The sequence below is a fragment of the Dipteris shenzhenensis genome, chromosome 2, assembly GCF_047967505.1.
Source record: "Dipteris shenzhenensis isolate YYH24624 ecotype China chromosome 2, Dip_SZ_1.0, whole genome shotgun sequence".
Lineage (NCBI taxonomy): Eukaryota > Viridiplantae > Streptophyta > Polypodiopsida > Gleicheniales > Dipteridaceae > Dipteris > Dipteris shenzhenensis.
The window spans coordinates 38,884,333-38,900,048 of NC_141597.1; the positions used below are offsets into that span (position 1 = coordinate 38,884,333).

General features: G+C 41.4%; 1 long non-coding RNA gene across 1 annotated transcript; it reads right to left on the bottom strand.

The window, feature by feature from the left end:
* Window positions 1-1,704: 1,704 nt before the first annotated feature.
* Window positions 1,705-2,316, bottom strand: LOC147904737 (uncharacterized). The gene is made up of 3 exons (XR_015542806.1): window positions 2,207-2,316; window positions 1,911-2,119; window positions 1,705-1,797 (listed from the first exon to the last, which is right to left on the bottom strand). It is a non-coding gene; the product is annotated as an uncharacterized LOC147904737 (long non-coding RNA).
* Between the last annotated feature and the right edge of the window lie 13,400 nt (window positions 2,317-15,716).

A 15,716-nucleotide genomic window follows, 5' to 3' on the forward strand; every position in this document is an offset into this window, starting at 1 on the left:
AAAACCAACATGAAGAGAAGTCCCATCCACACAGTGCACTATCAACAAATAAAGAGGTCAAGGGACTTTTTTTCTTCTGCATTCCACTGAACAGTTGCAGGGCTGCCTTGCCATGCCCATTCTGAGCACAACTAGCACTTATGTCACTCCAGGAGACCACATTCCACTGTGACATCTCTGTGAACACTGCCCTTGCATCATTTAGGTTCCCGCACTTGCAATACATATGGACGAGGGCATTCCCCACAATAACATCTGACTCCCATCATTGCTAGCAATAGTAGCATGGGTCACACGACCCTCTTCTAGGGATGTCATACAAGCATAAGCATCCACAAACACTTAATCCAATCTAATTGCTTGAAAGTATTAACCGTACAAGTGCATGTGTACTCATAATCTCTGAAAAACCTAATGCCCTTGTGGTTTCGTAGTACTAGGGCAAATAGATTGCCAATAAAAAACCTGATGGTTAATTACATCTGTTATGCTGAGCAACTACTTCAGGTAAAAAAAAAGGGTACAAACATGTACACCAGCAACGGTTGCTCGCTGCCAACGCTACCAAAAAAGCCAAAAAATCTAATTTAAACACATAGGCTTCATATTGTTCTATAGCTCAACCAAGCTTATCTAAAATGCAAGACATTAATGAAATGAGATTAAATAGTCCTCAACAATATTGAGGCTGCAGTGCTTTCAGTAGCCAGGACAATGAAACATTGGTTGTGGCACCTGTAAATTGTTACATTGCCACAATGGAAAATCAACATTCCTTCCAAAAAATGTGTGATATGAAAGCAGGAACAAATACAGACTCATAGGTAGGACATTCATGAAATGAGATTAAACACTCCCTAGCAATGATTAGTGCTTTCAGTAGCCAGACAATGATTCAAAAATATATTGAGTCTATACCCAAGTTATGGATTGTTTACTCGAGCTAAAATGAAATTAAAAGAGGTTTTGACATACAGTTGGGTGGACATGTCCAGAAAGTAAAAGCTATAGTCTATACCCAAGCTATGGACTTTTTACTCAAGCTGAAATGAAGTTAGGGTAGGTTTTGACATATAGGAAGGCTGCAAAAGTTTCAAGGATGCGAAACTTGGAAAAACAATCTCTACAATAGAATCTAGCTTCATGCCACTATGTTGCATTTTCCCAAAAAGCTCGAGCAAGAACAGCATGCACATGTTCAGTGCATCCTGCAATCAAAGCACCCCATGACACTACATCCCAATAGGTCAGTTCATAAAATTCTCTGTGCACCTGAACAGTTGCAGGGATGTCTTGCCATGCCCATTCTGAGCACAACCAGCAATCATCGCACTTAGGAGACCAGAACCCATTGTGGCATCTCTGCAAACACTGCCCTTGCATCATCTAGGTTCACGGAATGGGCATACATATTGACAAGGGCATTCCCCACACAGTAACCTCTGACTATGGATCGGCATTCCCCACACAGTAACCTCTGACTATGGATCCAAAAAAGAGAAAAAAGCATAGAGCAATAAAGACACTCTTGTGCCATCATGAGCAAGGACATATACATGATAACCTCAACAAGAACATCAAAAGTGATGATCACAAGTATTACTGTCAATACTACATAGTTTATGGAAATGCTATTCTATACTGATTGATCGCAAACACATGTCAGCAACAACATTGTGATTCTCTATGGAAAGACAATGGCGACCTAACTCTTCACAAAGCCTTGCCATCCCAAAGCAACCTGCAAAGACATCGATGATGCAATCACCAGGGTCTGTGAATGTTCTGAGTATCCACCTACAAGAAGCACTAAAAGGGATCAGAGGATGTTTGACAATCCATATTTGTTTTCCTTGAAAGAACTTCAATTATACCCCATAAATTCAATCTGTGCTTGTATAGGATCTTACTCGTGCAAGTAATCTGATCTTTCTGCCCCTCCTCATAAGTAAGTTGATGCAACTTGTGTCCTTTTTGTGACATGTTTACGGTCACACTCGTGTAGCACTGATGTCTTTGCTGAAAAAAGCTTATTAGAGACATTTGCACCTGCTTGTCGATCCATGTGTGGGAGGTCAGATTTTCCACGCCAGAAGATACCCATTTGTAGATTGCGAACCTAATGGATGATGGCACCTCAAGTTAGATACAAGCAAATCATGCTTATTAGACCAATATAAACAAACATTTAGGTGATTTAATGTACCTCCTCTCCATCATCACGTAAATAACCAAAGTCAAGAAGCACTGTATATGATCGATGGAGCTCGAACTCGGCCTTCTTCGCATGTGCAAATATATAGCCCCAATGTTCTGGGAGAGAGCAAGTCACGTGTACCACCCCTGGTCTGCTACAAAGTCATTGGCAAACTTTGCCACCCTTGCAGAGAGCTTGAGGGAGAATCTATTCCACTCTAAGCATGTAGTACTACTTATGAGTTCCACTGCCAAACTTGTGGGAAAATCTGCCCATACCAAGCGAACCACCTCGACACAAGAATTACCATTGTGTGACAGACCTGGTGCTTTCACTTTTCTTAAAAATTCATCAACCCTACAATGTACAATTCAATCTCCCTAGATCAATGACTTATATTCCAAAATAGATTCTTAAATGTACGCATTTCTTAAAAAAAGAAACACTTACAGCTTTGGTGCATTCGACAACTGAATGATATCCTCTGTAATTACATCCATATATGCAAACAAATTTACATCTGCATCAAATTCTAGCTTGAAAGCTTCAGTTTGGCTGCAAAATCAAAAAATCATAACCAAGAAAGAGAGGAGTGATACTCACTAGATAAACTCGGTTGTTGATTAATGGAACTGGTTCTTGAAGCATGAAAATCGAGTCGTTGCTTTGTTCTCAGCTCTCGAGTCTTAGAGGACTCTATATTCTCCGATAGAACCTGCTTGTAAGAATTACAAAGGACAAGACTCTAGGTTATACTATATTTTCGTTAGTGTTAGTTGTTAACTATTACATAAGTATGAGGAGTAGAGGTCTCACAGGTCTTTTCTTGATAGCTGACTCTCCGTCCGTTGATCTAGGTCGTAATGTGATATCCACATAACGGTTCTCTGCATCCAATTCATCCTCATCCATATTGTCTTCCATGTTCTTCTCAAAGACTGAGCAGCAAATGTTGCAAACTTAAGTATATGGTAGATACCCGCATATATAGACATTGGTCTAGATGCCTATGGAATAGGAACTTTGGAGTATTACCTTCACGTCTATTTTTCTCAGTGGGATGTACTTTTCCTAGTGGGTAATCCAACCACCAAGGACACACATTAATCTCCCAAATCGTTATGCCCTTATCTTTCCAAGATAAGGGATACATGCTTCCCTCTTTCTCCATGTTTGTCCATGCCATGACCTCATATGGCATCCTTGCAGATGAATTGGTATCATGCAAAGACCGTATCCACCTATAATGTATGAAAGAATGTAGACATATGAGTAAAATAGTTTATTAATCATAAGAGAAAGGAGAGGGTTGCTATTGTACCACCTATACACCAAACGTAAGGATGACTCCTGCATTTCTGGCTGCTTATGTGCTTCAAGAGTAGACTTCATATCCTTCCAAAGCATAGGGAAGGCTTCTTGGAGGTGAAGTCGTCTTTGCTCTCGAGCAAATGTCTCAAACCCATCGGGCAATTCCAAGTCATGGCTTCGCAAATTGTTGATGATGGAAATCCCTCACTCAAACAAGTATTGCCAATATGTTTCCTTTTTCACATGTAGTCGAAACTTTTGAGCATCCCCATACTTAGCAGATGCAACTGGATCATTTGCACGTGCCATCATCAATTGTTGTAGAAGCTCTTTTTTCCTATTAATATCATGGCAAAGGAAAAAAATATTAGCATCACTATGGAGTAATTGTGCAAAAACATTAATTGACATTACCTATTAGGATTGAGACATGATGAGGCTAATATATGCACTTTGTCCTTAGTCGTGGCACCCTTTTGATTCCAATCATAACTAAATAGAAGCTCGAAGAAGCCATCACCATTTGCGGGATTGGCAACAGGTACCATCTTGTATGCTCGATCACGAAAGATGACTTCCACATTCTTAATAGCCTTACTAAATTTATTAGTATACTCCTCCAGAATCATCTTCAATTGATCAAGATTTTGAGTAGCTTTCTTGATCGCACGTGAAAAATCATCCTTCCATGAAAACAAGAAATCAAAACATTGTATGCTCGATCATGAAAGATGACTTCCACATTCTTAATAGCCTTAATAAATTTATTAGTATACTCCTCCAAACTCCATCTTCGATTGATTAAGATTTTGAGTAGCTTTCTTCATTGCACGTGAAAAATCAACCTTCCATGAAAACAAGAAATCAAAACATTATCCTTTTTGGGACACCTTTCATAGAGCAAAGGGATATTTATAGTTCGCGCAGATACCTTACAAACAAGTTGTGCCAAGACAATAGCTGGTGCTGTGTACCATGGGTTACTATTCTTCCTTTCTATTGCCATCTCCACTTCCACCCATCTCTTATCCTCTTCACTCAATAACTCAAGAAGTGAGGATTTATCTGCCATGCCAAATTTTTGAAAGAGGAAGACCTCGTGCCCATATGAATGCTCTACATGCGCTCGAACAAGTCTGCAATACCAACATATATTCACATGGGGATTACTTTCTAAAGAGGAGAAGTTAAAGACATAAATACCAATAGACTTAGTTTCTAAAGAGAAGAAGTTAAACTAGCTATACATAAAAGTATTATAAAAAGTTATCTTACTCATTGGTTGATTTTAAGGCAAGAAGTAGCTCTCCCTCTTGAGATTTCTGCACCTCTATGAATTGGCATCTCACTTGGATATGGCGAGTTGGCATTATTGAATAAGCTACAACATATCAATTCCACAAGTAAGCATGACATAATCATGTGCAATGCAAACTATAATAGAACATTTCCTTATGCATGATAGATTTATCAAAAGAGTACCATCTTTGATCCAAGAAAACCATGCCTTCAACCTATGATTTCCATCCCAAACAAGGAACTTCTTCCCCTTCAAGTCTTGCCACTCATTACTTAGCTGGTTGTCGAAGTCCTCACTTATTTGATTCCAAATAGGTCCCCATTCTTGACGATCAAGTGCCGTAACATAGAAAAATTGATCACTTCTTGGCCATTGCAAGGATACTAGAAAAGGTGCACTATTTATAGCATAGCCTCTAGAATCAAAACTATCTCTCAAAACAGTAATCTCAGATGTTGATGTTCGAATAGCCTCATTAACAACCAATCTACAGAGAGGAATCAGAGGGGGTTCAATTCTTCTTTGCATCCGAAACTGATCAAGGACATCTTGCAAAAGTCCAATTTGAATCTCCTTCCCAAGTACTCTTACATGTGTTGGAGCTTTTTCTTTTGTCTTTTCTGCACTCTCTTGCTCTCCTTGGCCTCGAGGCTCTTCTTGCACCTCCTGTTGCTCAAGACTAATCACGGGATGAGACGATGACTCTTCTCGAGTGATAGTAGCCTCAGTTTCTACAAGTGTCTCCATGTGTGGGTTATTTATATCATTTTGTGGAGTACGAGACGTACACTCCTCACTCACAGATCTTCTTGATGGTCCTAATCTCAATGCATAAGTTTTAGTTCCTTTGAATACATATCACAACCAACAAGGATGAGTTATATATTGCTCACGTCCATCATAGATATGCCAAGGTTATCAGTACCAAAAAGTTTTAGAATTACCTCTTGTAGTTGATTTCTTTCGCCTTGGTGCCATCTTGTCAGGATAAAAATGCTCACTACTATGAAACCTGTATATACAAAATGTTTCAAATCCTTAAGATAGTAGAATATAAAATGCATAAGCATATACAAATGATTCAAATCCTTAAGATAGTGAAATTTGTAACCCTTGATACATTGCAATGCAAACCCTTAAGACAATTGAGATACATATCAATTCCTTGAAAGAAGTTCTCGATACCAATATCTTTAAATGAATGCTAATCCTAATTCAATAATAGGAAGTGGAAAAGCTCCAACTAAACTCATTGTCCCCGAGTGACCCCCATGAAGCGTGTTTCTGTAAAGATCCAGCTCCGTTTTTTCGATCCTGCTACCTTGTCATCTATGCGGGAACACATTAATAAAATGCAGGGCCTCCATCAAGATATACTTCACGTTGGGAAAGAGCTCTCCTCAAAAGATATGGCTATCACACTTTTGTCTCGTGTGGTCCTGGACAGCCAGTACTCTGCCTTCTACTCCTTTCTAATCATGTCTAGCCGCCTCAACACCATTACCTGGAAGGAGCTTGTATCCACCAGCTAGAGAAATACAAAGAGTGTGTGTTATATAGTAAAAAGCCAGTGTGGCGTTCACAAAAGCATCTCACAGGAGTACCTAGTAGACATGAAGTAGCTGCTATCAGCTTGCTAAACTACATCATGAATTTCTGCAAAAAACCATGTGCATACTTTGTTTGTTACATGCAACAATATGTGATGTTTGCCAAAATTCAATGCCAAGAGAGAGTTTGACAAGCCAAAATAATCATGTCCAGTGTTTTTGAAGGTTCATCTTAAGTCCTCATATTCTTGCTTGTAAGTACGATATCATTCACATTATCGCTCGCAAGTATGATCTCTCATTCAAGATTATCTTTCCTTACTCCTAGTACGTATGATATCATTAGCATAATAAAATAGCACAATCAAATCTTTCCCCTTTTCATAATATACAAATTAGGCTCAATGGGAGTTATCACAAAGCCCTTGGACAAGAAAAACTGGTTTATCTTCTAATACCCTGCACAAGGTGCTTGCTCCAGCCAACAAAGAGCTTGGAAACCTTGTGCTTGTCCAGAAACAACAAAATCTTGGGGCTTCTGCACATAAACCTCCTCCCAAAGATCCCCCTTTTTTGCAGCTGTTGAGTAGGCATGTCTATCAAATGGGAGCTCATCCTGAGACTTAGATTCCATGCATCGTCACCACTGCTGCAGAAAGTATGGCCCATCTAGTGCAACAGACTTCATACCCCTCATATTTCAATTTTTTAGTGAATTCTAAGTAGATAGAAACTCTAAAGTTAAGCAACCCCAAAAGTTTAAAGAAAGCAATATCCAAAGAATATGAGTAAATAACATCATTAAAATGTAGAAGTACAGTACCGCTGCTACTCGCGTGAGCTTCCCTAGAGGATGATCCTCAACTCCCGAGCGAGTTCCCTCAAGGCCTAATATACGTGTGCAAGCACTCACAAAATGTCTAGCATAGTCGTAAGTATGAAAACTGCAAAATAACAAAGCCAAATAGTCGTTAGATAACAAAGCAAGTTTCAGCAACCCCAAACTCCATGAGACCGAAAAAAAGGGGGGGGCTACTGAGCCCCTCCCTTTTTTCGGTTTCATAGAGCTGCCCATGAAACCGAAAAAAGGGGGGGGCTCAGCAGCCCCCCAGAGTCTAGCGCAAACTCTGGGGGGCTGCTGAGCCCCCCCCTTTTTTCGGTTTCATGGGCTTTCAGCAGCTCTATGAAACCGAAAAAAGGGGGGGGCTCAGCAGCCCCCCAAAGTCTGCGCTAGGCTAGACTTCTAAAGCACAACACGCCGAGTGTGACGATCTAAGAGTCTACCCATAAAATTTTATTGCGACATCATTTTTCCATGAGGAATATACATTTCACCCTGCAGTTCTAAGCTAGTTTTGTAAATTGTACTTGTTTTGTGATCCAAGAGCAGAATCAAAGGTGGGGCATCCCTGCGGTTCCTGATCGTGGTCTGAATTCAAAGATGCAACTCAGAAAGGACCTCCTCGTCCAGGAATAGGGCTAGAGTTTTTGGATTTTGGGGACTCCACAGGAATTGCGAACACTTTTCCCAACTCCCTGGAATTCTTGATTCACCTCGTGTCCACATTAATTGGTCAGCACTGATCCAATGTCCACCTTTTCTCCTTGCTTCTAACATATGATTTCAGGGGCTGGGCCATCCTAGAGCTAAGAGCTTTCTGTTGCGTACACAAAGTTGCTATTTCCTTCTGTTGCGTACACAAAGTTGCAGAATACAATGTTCACTTGATGCTCATTTCGATCCCTTAAAGTTAATGGTTCTCACAAACTCCCATCCCTTCATACAAAGTGCAAGTGCTAATGCGTGAGAATGAGACCTCAGGAAGGCATTCGAATGGATATGCGGCTAGCACTATGTTAGATGCTCCCCTCAAACTTTCGCATCATTCTATTTCCGTTTCCACGACTCCACACTTGGCTGCCTCCTCGCAGATTAGCAAAGCACCTTCTATATCATTTTTCCAATCATCTAAGCTTCATTCTTCCACACTTAGATGTGGCTTCCTTCTAGCTTTGTTCATTTCATGAGCGTAGAACGATGCTGTAAATGATGAACTTTACTTTGCAGCCAATGTGCTCAAAATCTCAAGGTTGTCACGGTACCTACCATCGCTTTGTAGTTCATATCAATGCCCTTTTCACTCTAAGCCAAACGGAAGTGCTCTGGTAGTTGAGTACAATCCTGAGAAACACGATCTCCGAACCTCCAACGAATGGTAGTTTTTAAGAATCGTCTCCTCTCTTTACGGCTCCAGCAACAGTATGAAGTGAATGAAATATCTGGTTTTTGTGCGGATCATCGATGTCATTCCTTACCTTCCTCTAAAACTTCACACCTCTCCCAGAGAGATTACACATCGCCATGGGAGACTTGGTGTTTTAAACTTACTTTAAAGTTGAAGCCTGCAAAATGAGGAGAAAAGACAACGATCCCAAAGTCAATGATGAAAACAAATCCTCCAATTGAAAGCATGGTAAGGAACATCCCTTTGCCTGGTTGCAAAGGTAGGCACCAAAGCCCAAAACTGCACAGCAAGCAAAACCAAGCTCTTCTCATCTCACTTTAGCAAAAGAGAAAACTTTACAGGTTGATAACAACATAGCAGGTGCACACCATAATTTAAGGGCATAGAGAACCATACCATTGCGTTGCAAGAGATTAGAGCGACTCTGAAACTTGATGATGAAGAGATTAGAGTGACTCACAAACTTGATGATGAAGCAGCTAGCGCAGACTCTAGGGGGCTGCTGAGCCCCCCCCTTTTTTTGGTTTCATGGGCTTTCAAACTCTATGAGATCAGAAAAAAGGGGGGGGCTCAACAGCCCCCCAGAGTCTGCGCAGACTCTGGGGGGCTGCTGAGCCCCCCCCTTTTTTCGGTTTCATAGAAGCTCTATGAAACCGAAAAAAGGGGGGGGCTCAGCAGCCCCCCAGAGTCTGCGCTAGCATGGGATGAAGACGGGCCTGTTGTTGTTTGCATTACAAACCGAAAAAAGGGGGGGCTCAGCAGCCCCCCCCTTTTTTCGGTTTCATAGAGCTGCTGAAAGCCCATGAAACCGAAAAAAGATGGGGGCTTAGCAGCCCCCCAGAGTCCTAGCGCAGACTCTGGGGGGCTGCTAAGCCCCCATCTTTTTTCGGTTTCATGGGCTTTCAGCAGCTCTATGAAACCGAAAAAAGGGGGGGGCTGCTGAGCCCCCCCTTTTTTCGGTTTGTAATGCAAACAACAACAGGCCCGTCTTCATCCCATTGCTTGGATCAGAAGACGGTGGAAGCTTTGAGAAGTTTGTCTACATTCTAACAGCTACACCCCTATCACCCTTCTAAAACCTTCACAGTCCGAAAAATGAAAGATTTCTTTGCAGCACAAAAGCGGACATAAAATTGCAGTTACAGACTAAAATACCAAATATTGTACCCTTCTCAAGATGCCTCGTTCCGAATCTTCGCTACAATCACTGATGCGTCTCCAGATAACTATTACCCTTTCGCTTTTGAACAATCACATTCACTGTGTCATCAGAAAACATCGTATAGACATTTAACAAAACGCTCTATCACGCAACGACGATCTGACGGTTTCCAATTTCCCTCTACGTCTACGAACTAGCATCTCGACGAACACTTCCTACATGCCGTAGAGACCCTTTGATAGGGGACGAAGGAGGGAGGAGAGTGGAAAGAGGGAGGAGGGAGGAGGGAGCCAAGATAGGGGGACGAAGGAGGGAGGAGGGAGCCAAGATAGGGGACGAAGGAGGGAGGAGAGTGGAAAGAGGGAGGAGATAGGAGGATAGGTGGAAGGAGATAGGAGAGAGCCGAGAGTGGAAAGAGGGAGGAGAGAGCCGAGAGTGGAAGGAGGGAGGAGAGAGCCGAGAGTGGAAGGAGGGAGGAGAGTGGAAGGAGGGAGGAAAGAGCCGAGAGAGGGGACGAAGGAGGGAGGAGAGAGGTCGACCTTATCCCGTGGTGCTTGCGTATTATACTCATCGTATCACTGAATTGCCCTTCATCGTTAAATTGATTTGGGTACCTTGGTTCGCAATCACCTACATTTTCTACTCATCATAGACTCGGTTAATCGGGCCGTATTCAACAGGATATTTTATTTAAGTTAGAGGGGAAGATCAGTGCAAAGCAAGAACCAAATGGCGGAGTTGATCTACCGAAATTACTATCATCCTAGGTGAGAGACCCATTCGACAATGCAATTAGTTTCTTTGTTCTCTGTGTGGCTTGAAGCTATCAATGATGAAACAAAACGGTGGCTCATCCCTCGATACCATCGCAAGCAAGGATGTCTCCAAAGCGTCATCAGTGTGCGATCGGCCAGCGTGCATCGATGATGTACCCACTGTCTTCCTGCTAGATAGCCCACGTTGTTTTGAATGCTAGATAGCCCACGTTGTTTTGAAGGAGTCTCTCCTTCATCTCTCTCCAATCATTAATCGTCCCTATAATAGCATGTGGCTTTTAAGGCTTAAGATTGTGGCATCCTGGCATAATCCAAGTTTGTGAAAGAATCTCGGCCGCCACCTTTCTCACCATCATTCCAGCTCAATGGGTTGTAATGACGGCCACATGGCTACTTCTCATTGTGGTGTCAGGGCATCATCGACATTGGAATTAGCTCAAACACCACCTATTTCACAATCCTCTACCCATTCTCTATCCATTTTCAATATTTGCACTCTGCTTTCTCGTGACCACGCATCCTGATACTACTCTCTTGTCATTTTCTCCTCTTCATTCTCTCCCACCATTACTTTCTAAGTCTCTTGGGTTGCCTTCTAGCTTTGCATCACACTGCATTTCTCTCTTTCATCCCTTCTTATTTTCATGATCCGTGTTGGGTTATCATCCCTCTACTCTCAATGCCATGTTGGATTACCATCCCTTTGCTCTCAAGATTGTCTGTATTCTCTGACCTCCTCTAATAACCACTTTCACTGAGCTCCCTCTGTCTTTGGTACCTTTTGTTGTGTCATCCAAAATGGCTACAGAAGAGGCTTCTATTGAATGGCTTATTGAAGGAGTGAATCTATCACACTCTATCCCGCTCAAGGATGGAATAAGGATTGTTAGTAAACATTTCCTTCAAAGCCTTCTTCCCCATACGCACAAGCTCATCTACTTAAGGAAGTCATTGAAGGTGAAGCAACAATGAAGGTAAAGTTTTCATCTGAGTGGGATATTGATGGTCAAGAGCATTACGTACTGGATGCCTCCTTGACTTAAAGGTATGCTCTCATCCACAATACAATCATGGCAGCAAGTACTATTAGTGATCTTGAAGAGCCTGGTTCATCATCACGTTGTGTTGCTAGTAGAGTTTACTCCGAAGAGTTTGGCAAAGAAGGAAAGAAAACCTCTCAACCATCTCCTTACGTGGATCTTGAAGAGTTAAATCCCATTGAGAAGCCTGGTATGTACCACAATTCTTATAAGTCGAGGACTGATGTTGACATTGAGATGATGCAGACTTCACACATTGACCTTGAAGGCTCAAATGAGGACCATTCAAAAGATGAATGTCAGATTAGCAAAAGCATCATACCTTGGATCATGGAGAACAAGCAAGCCAATATACTCAAAACGCGGATTGCAAATATAAAGCAAAGGAAGCAAGTCACTGAATTACCAAGGGTATATAATGGAAGTATGCTATTGGAATTTCCTCCAACTTTTGGAAACATCAATGGCATGAATGGCATGGAGCAAAAATTTGATGGCCACATATGGACTAAACCATCAACCACCAACATGGCTATCTCATGTACAGTAAGGCTTAGCTACTGTGTTGGCTCATTAGAATGCCATAGAATTACTTGCCCTTATTTTGCAAACAATAAGAAGTTTAACACATCCTTTTTTAGAGGCTACCTACAAAAGAAGATTGCTCTTGGACTCTTGACTGAAGAGGAGAGGAACAAGATTGTTTGTCACTATTGTCGTAAGCCTACTTATTGCATTGATACTTGTAATTGCATAGTATATTATGTAATGCCATTTTATGAAACAATGACTAGATTGATGGTCCATGTTGGTGAACATCAGCACCCCGTACAGCCAGGAACATCTAAGGCAATGATAGAGAAAACAAAGAAGCTTGTTGCAGATGTTTTGAAGGTGGATAAAAATGCTGGACCACGCAAAGCTCAAATGAGTGTTGCCAAGGAGCTCTTGAATTCATCATTGATGAGAGGAGACAATAATGAAGCGGCAAGTGTGGGAGATCTAGAGTTGACCAACTTTCTTGAGCAATTGGTACCACTAGTTGAGAATCAACGGTATGTTTGTTTGTAGCTAAGTGATTTTTAATTTACTTAACTTTAGAATGGTATAAAGACCTTCTAAATAGTTGACTTCTGATGTTACAGGTTCAAACGGATTGTTGCACAAGAGAAGAAGGCAAGGTTACCTGTTGGGGAAGGTTATGACAGCCTTCTTTTACTAAAGAAAAGGTCTATGTATTCATTCTTCCATGGAAGTCGTTTTCCAGGGCAAGGCTTGCCAGATGAAAAATGTTTTGTTTTTAAAATGTCAACCAATGGTCCAGCATCTAGTGTGGATCTTGTTAATCGCATGAGAAGAGGAGGAAATGGTGATTTGAGGAATTCATGGGTACAATTTGATCACACCCATCGAGTGATTGGGTGGAGCACAATGGCATGTCATGTTTATGATCCTAGGTATAACTTCCCTCCATCCTTATGTATCCATGTTGCTATCATCAAGAGAGTTGTGCTATAATATTTAATAATGTTGGCTTTGTCTACCAGTGTGCAAGAATTAATGACCATCGCCACATGTGAGATGAAAGATGAAGATGCTGCAAGCCAAATCCTATTTTGGGAGATGTTGAATGCCACAATGAAAGAATGTGGGTATCCCCCTGCAGATTTTCATGGTTTCATGTCTGATGAAGCTGGAGCAAATTGGATAGCTGTGAGAACTATTTTCAATGGGGGTCCAAACAACATAATTGTTGGGAGAGAGTGCTCATGTCTCTTCCATTGGGAACAAAGCTTGCATAAGCACACAAGGAAATTCATCAAAGAGGATATGAGGAACGAGCATATCACCATGTGTGAGAATTGGAGATTATGTAAGACAAAGCAAGAAGCTACCAACCAAGCAAAGCTCATTCGGAAGTGGTGGCATGCAGGACACATCCGTGTGGCCGACATTCCTTCAATGGACATATGGTTTAGTTGGTGGGATGTGCGGATCGCCCATTGGGGGAATCTCATGAGCGCGGTATGTATTTTGTAGATAAATGTAGTAAGCTAAATAAATGTAATAAGCCAATCTAATTACCTCCCTTTTTACCACAGGTAACAAAGAGTTCCTTGGAGGAGGCACACACTCCAAGGTCAAATCTAGCTGAAAGCATGCATGGTAGTTGGCTAGCAGGAGAAGGGTTTAAGACAAAGATACAATTATATGATTGTTGTGTCTCGGACATGGCAAATGCCCTATTACAAAGTGCCAAACAATATGCATATATGATTGGAAGGCATGTTGGGGATGGTCCTAACTTGGAAGCCTTGATGCAAAGAGTGGCCTCAAGGAGTACACCTTCACCAGCACAAGTTGCACAAATGGTGCATGAAACAGTTGCAGGGACACCAATGTATGAAGAACCAAGACCATTACATGGGGATAAGGTAACAGTCCAAAGAAAGAGAAGCAAGTCATCAAGTATACATTTAGAAAACACCTCACACAAGCCAGGGTATGTGATGGAGACCAGAGATCGTAAGCAAAGAGGGCGGGCTGAGAAAAATTAGGTTCGAGACAGAAGGTGGAGATTGGCATTCAATAGAACCGCAAGGTAATACCCAACCAGTGGATGTTGAGGCTTCCACAATGGAGCAAGGTGGAGTTCAAGGGGAGTCTACAAAAACATCATGGGAAAAACATGGCAATGTAGGGGAAGCTGAAGGAGCTCAGAATGAGACCATGCCCACAAGAGAACAAGCCCCAACGGCTCCACCTATGAGACAAGGAGGCCTTCCTAGTGGCCTCTCTATTGTTGAGGTGCCTATCCACTGTACCTTTTGGGCAATTCTAAGGACCTCCAAAAACTCTAAAGTGAAGTGTCTTGGATTCATAGATAGAAAGGTTAAGTGTAATCGATATATACAAAGCAGTTCACAAGGAGTGGTGGCACCCTGTTTCTACTCTGAACGGCGGCATCCAGGGGTAGGAGGACCAAAAGCACAATGGATGTGGTTTTGTAATGATGATATAACTCATACATGGCACCTAGATCATAATATCATGCATGTTCCTGAACGTCCATCTGTGTGGAAGGTGGATGTGGAAACAAACATCACAAGTGAGGAGATAGGCAATCTCATCAAGGCTGGTTTTAGACTGCAAATAGTGGATCAACCCCATGTAAATTGGAGGACACCAAATGTACCTCAAGGATCAGCACCGATGCCAACTAATTTTTGTGATGCACATGGAGGGTCGGCATCCATACCAAGGAATTTAGCTCAACACACATTGGTAAGAACCACAAAATGGAGGCATGGCATATCTAAGGAGGCTGCAAAAAGAATAGCTAGTGCTCAATCTATGCACGCTGTTGTCATGGGAGAAATGACAGTGGAGCTTCTTCATCATAGTATTTTCCATTTGAGAACAACAGGGTCTAACAAGGCTCGGATGTCTTACGATGTGCACATCAAGACTGAACCCATGTGTACATGTCCAGATTTTCAAAAAAGAGAGTTGGGTCAAAAACCTTACCTGGCATGCAAACATATCTATTACATCTTCATCCGTGTATTGGGATTGGATCCAAATCAACACATGCTTATTCATCAACCAACCCTTTCCACTATGGATGTTTCATCAGTGCTTAGTCGACCTAGGATCAATCCATAGACCTGAATGCAAAATATAAACTTGGTTGGTGTTATGATAGCCCACTTTTTGATGTGACACTTTTTTTTGCTCAAAATTTGTTGTGTTGAGTCAACACAATGTTCTTAATGTGGAACATTTTACTAATTGCTTTGGCCTTTTCTAATAATAGAACTACATGAAAATTGGCATATGCTTACTTGAAGTTTCATTAAACCTTTGTTGCCTTAGCAACAATCCATAGACTTGAATGCATAATACATATTTGCTGGTATTGTGATGGCTCATTTTTATATATGATATCATTTATTACTAACTTGCAATATAAATTACTTGGATTAATAGCTTTGTCTTTTTTAGTCCATAGAATTGCTAATTGCTTTGGTATTTCCTAGGATAAATCCATAGATACAGGATAAGTGATTACTTTGTTATTTTTTGATTAGTAGGTCTTTTTTTATGGGACTCTAAAAAAGCTCACAAACTTTG